The 5,248-nt window shown below is 34.7% G+C and overlaps 1 protein-coding gene across 1 annotated transcript in view; it reads right to left on the reverse strand.

Moving 5' to 3' along the window:
- The window catches only part of vtg3 (vitellogenin 3, phosvitinless), a 16,120-nt gene extending 11,845 nt beyond the window's left edge, over window positions 1-4,275 (reverse strand). Inside the window, exon 1 of the mRNA XM_014034754.1 lies at window positions 4,221-4,275. The gene's annotated coding sequence lies outside the window, so the exon portion shown is untranslated. The remainder of the gene's footprint in view (window positions 1-4,220) is intronic.
- Window positions 4,276-5,248: the final 973 nt, after the last annotated feature.

Below are 5,248 nucleotides of genomic sequence, written 5' to 3' on the forward strand. Positions count from 1 at the left end.
GACCCCACCTTGATGTTTCAGGACCCCACTTTGGGTCCCGACCCCAACTTTGGGAACCACTGTTTTAGACGACTCCAACTGGGAGGCAAAAACCAAACTTGAATTGTCACCCGTAACGACTAAACAAATCGAGGTGGAGGTCAAACTGGTAGTTTCCATTGGCAGGCCGAGTTTGTGATGTTTAAGAAACTGATACAATTTTTAGTCAAAAATGTAAAAATAAATAAAAAAATAAATAAAAACACTTACCTTATTGGAAATAAATAAATTAACCCCCTTACCTCGTTTAAAACCAGCCCTGTGAAAAAAAGCCCGAATTCTCAGATCAAGTGTTCAGCTGTTTGCAGAAAACACAACAGCTTTACGATACGACACGCTGATTTTTAAGGTTGTTTTGAAAACCTACCTCAGCTTGCAGAGCTCCACAACATTTTTTTAAATATATTTGGAGTGTGAGGACATCCAGCTGCAGCATTCCTACCTTTTTAGTTTTACCATCTTTTAGGATCACATTCAAGCTGTAAAACATGACGAACCTTCCTGTAATCACACTCATATGCATTAAAAAATAAAAAAAAAAAAATTAATCTTTTCCACCACTCATTACATTGTTCCAAGTTTTTTTTTCACCAGCAGATGGTGATGACGTGCTGGAGTCATCTTTGTTTTATTCTGGGGCAGAGTTGGAATCGGTCGTTTTACTTGGAGCTCATGAATGTGCGTTTGGCAGGACTTGTGTTTTACTGTAAGTGAAGTAAGGAAAGAAGATTTCACTTTTTTCTGTGCTTCATTTGTCTTGAAGTTTAATGACAAAATCTAGAATGAAGAAACGAACCCCACCTGTCAGATTGTGTTCAGCAGAATCTTTTTAAAACGCATTGTCATGCAAAATGAATGATTCAAAACAAGCTGCAGTTCTGAACATGAGCCAATAAAACCTTTACCTGAACACGGGGAAGGAACCATGTTTTATCTCCTTTAACAGTTATGGCCATTAAAACATGGCTCCAAACCGTACAATGAGACAAWTTATATCATTTATTAAAAAAGCAAAAGTGCCCCATTGGTCAGTACATTAGTATGAATGCTGGAGAACAAATTTGCAAACAATAAATCAATTGATCAATCTGAGATGTAAAAGTGATGAACCAACAGCAGCTAGTTTTGATAAACAACACACTGGTTCCAGGTGTGTACCGTACCATTAATCACTCTGTCTACCTGGAAAATAAAGTRAAGGTGGACCCCTAGTGGTTGGGTCTTCACAACATACTGATTTTCACAAGATGCACCAAACTGACAAAAAGATAAATTAGAAAGCACGTCTTTGCACTTTCAGAAGTTATATTTTTCCCCCAGTATTGTCACATTAATGAATTTCAAAATCAGCTACTGCTGAAACATGACAAATGGCCTGGTTCTTTTCTACCAGGATGCATTCATTTTATTTCTGTGCTTCTCCCATTGGTAGTAGAATTTTCTGATGTAACAGCAGGAAGGAAGAAAGCAACAGAAATATAGAAGTAAAAAAAATACAAAAAAAAAAAACAGAAAAAAACAAATTAATAAAAGTTGCATGAATCATGAAATCGAACGGGTTAGGAGTATAAGATCTTAAATGGTACGAGATGTTTTGTACAGGAAACACATTGGGAGCAGACAGAACTATTAATGAGAATATACTGTATACAAGGATTAAAAAGTCCAAATATAGGTTTGTGTTAGTATAGTGTATAGATCAGTAGAATAAAATAAAACACATTCCCACACACAAAACGCTAAGAAACCACCACAACAGCAGCATTAAGTTGTAGTTGAGACAAATGCCCTTAGTATAAAGAAAAAATGGTTACTGGATTAATTTAGAGTAAAACAATCCAGATCATACAACATTAGATATATATATATATTAAATAAAAGAAGCAGCTTTGGGAGGGTTATCAATGAGAAAGGGGAAAAGTTCAAGTAAGCATAAGATAAGTTCAAAACAGTACAAATATATAATATGGATACTATTGACTGCAAAAGCAGATTAAAAAACATAAGGAAAAAGGGATTATTTTAAATCAATACACAGAATAGGAATRGCAAAAAAGGTTATGCACACACATTTCAGCTAAAATGAAAACAAATTACAAACAATTTGTCAGTATACACCTGGGAAATTAGCATTTGCAGKACAGTGGATAGAAGTAATAGAAACATTAAAAACAACAGTTTGTTCAGATTGAAGTTTAGCACCTAAAACTTTTACACCACAACCATTCAGAAAGCAGAACAGACATTTGATTGACAAAATACAGCCATCATTCAGAATACAGATGGCAGCTGTGGAAGTTAATTAGGAAAAAAAAATTAGATTCCATTATTATTATTATTATTATTATCATTTTTAAATTGAAACAGACACACTTGTTTGAAAGAATTCAGTTTTTTGAGCATCGTTTCAATTCACACTTCCTACCAGAAGTTGGCAGTGAAGTACCAAATTGTTTGCAAACCGTCAAAGAAGTCACAACAGAAGATACAACTGAAAATGTTTTAAAGAAGTAGTTTTAGGAATATGATTAGATTGGAAAAAAAATCCAGAAAATTGATAAATGTACATAAACAAAATCTGAAATATTGAGAAGTTTGACAGGAAACAAATGCGGCGCAGAAAGAACAGCAATGAAGAGAGTATATAAAGAATGGATTACCGGTAAGTCAAATCTAGTTTATGGCAGTATATAGTGTATGGATCAGCAGCAAACACTCATCTGGGAAATACTTGACAATATAAGCACTGAGTATCTGTACTGGAACATTCAGAACAACCACAGCAACGTTTGAAACGGAGACAAGAAAAATACCTTTGGAATTAAGAACACAGCTCATAATAAATTACTGGATTGATTTACAAGCAAATAATCCAGATAGCCCATCATTACATATTTTAAAGTCATGTTGGGCAAAGGTAAAGAGGGAAACAAGAAGCTTTGGGAGGGGGGATTTATCAGAATGTGGAAGAAGTTCAAGTAAGCAACATAAATCCAATAGTACCAATACCAGTAAAATACTACTGACTGAAAAACTAAATTTAACTTGATGAAAAAAGTTTCATTTTTAAATTCATACACAGTACAGGAATATAAATACTAGAATTTCAGATAGATTTGGACAAATTACAATCAATTTGTCAGTACACGCTGAGGAAATGTTAGCATTATTAGCAGTGGTCGATAGAAGTAGGACCATTAAAAACAACAGTTTGTTCAGATTCCAGGTTTTAGCACCCGTACAGCACAGCCATTCAGAACGCAGCGCAGATATTTGATTAGAAACACAGCCATCATTCAGAAGACAGACGATGGGTTTGGACATTACTGTGGACACCAGCACACTTTGGGGCTGAGGGACATACAGCAGATAAGGCAACAACAGGAAACTGAACAGTGTTGTGAGTGAAGTTGCATGGTGGAGGAATTCAGAAAGCTTAAACATTTAATGTTTCAAATCTATTACAAGAGTCTAGAAGTAAGAGTRTTCAAATTTTGATTAGGTTCAAGAAATCAATATGAATATGGACACATACGCAAGTCAACCAAGCATCATTTAGACCTGTACCAGTAGGGATATTATAAATSTAACATTTTGATGTGTTACAATGGCACTTGACAAACYGTAATGCTTCAAATGGTAACTGTGTGTTCAATGACTTTGTACTTTTTGTGTTTTTATGATGTAAAACTGATTTGATTGATTGATTCCCCATAAAGCACAAGGAGCAGCAACAGCAGGAAACAGGTTAAAATAGTTACAGGGAAATTCAATATCTGATACTGTATTGAAACAGATACTCTTGACTAAAAGAATGAGGATTTGTTTTGTTTAGTGGGGTTTTTTTGGAGCATTGTTTGAGTTTATAATTCCTTCCAGTAGGTGTTGGTGATGCAAACTGTTTGCCAACAATCAAAGAAACTGCCAACGGCAGTGAGTGAGCATCAAGAGTTTCATCAACAGTTAGCAGTGAGCAAACAGTAAGCAYTGACATTATGGTTCATGTTTTTGTTTTTCATCGTTTTGTTCTTATGATTTTGTGTTCCATGTTTTATTTTACTATTTGTATTGTGTGCAGCACTTCAGCCAAACAAAAGTTTTTATATGTGCTACAATAAAGTTGATTTAATTCAGTGCTATAAGAACCTTGGATGTCACAATTCTCATTCAGTTTATCCTACCTTTGCTGTGTTTGTTTGACTGACCCATGAGCTGAGCTCTTCCACACACTGAAAATGATCAGCTCTGGCTTTCGTCCTCTTACCACCTTGGTTGCTCATTTGGAATTRACAACACCTGGTGCATCACCCAATCAGTTCCAAGGTCCTGTTTTTGGGTCARTTTGAACTGACGTTACCAAACTCCAAGTAATGCCTACTTTGTCTGACCTTKATGGATTTAGAAAAAGAAAAGAAAATATTAGTTATTTAAGAAAAAATGGTGGCTCAGTGTTTGGAGATGTCACCTCCTGGCCTGTGGCCTCTCCGGGTGAAGTGTACACGTTCTCCCCCATGCACACTTGGGTTTCCTCCCACATACCAAGAAATACACACAAACAGAAATACACTTTTTATTTATATCTCTCACATGCTGATGAAAACAGTCAACACACAAAGTGCAGTGAACCAAATTCTTGAGTTCCTCTAATGAGTAGTACTTATTGTGTCCAGCAGATGGCGCTGCTGACTTATTGAATCGTCCTTTAGCTTTGGAAATTTATATTCTGACATGATAGGTTTCAAGAAGGGACACAGTTTTACACAAAACCTTTATTTTTTAAAGAAAATCACAAAATAAGTATTGGCTGCCACATTCATAATTTACCAACAAAATTTAAACACACAACAACAACAAAAACTGAGATGAAGTATAAACAATTTCAAGTGTAATTGCAATAACTGTGAAGGTGATAATGAAAACTGAACCAAATGTATAGAAAACAATGTTTATGTAAGACAGTTAAACTTGGATAGTTTAATTGCATCAAAAACCAATAATAATAATGAAAAAACTGAATTTATTATTGCAGTCTTAAAAAGAAAACATGATTTTTGGAAGCTAAAATAGCTTTAATGATCGGAAAAATGCACTCGACAATTACTCCCAAAACGTTTCCTTACAAAGTTGTACTTTTTTAGTTATTATTGTAGAAATTCAGATAATAAAGCTTTAAATTCATCTTAGGCATTCAAAACAGCATGGTATATTC

The sequence above is a fragment of the Austrofundulus limnaeus genome, unplaced genomic scaffold (assembly GCF_001266775.1).
Source record: "Austrofundulus limnaeus strain Quisiro unplaced genomic scaffold, Austrofundulus_limnaeus-1.0 Scaffold8, whole genome shotgun sequence".
Lineage (NCBI taxonomy): Eukaryota > Metazoa > Chordata > Actinopteri > Cyprinodontiformes > Rivulidae > Austrofundulus > Austrofundulus limnaeus.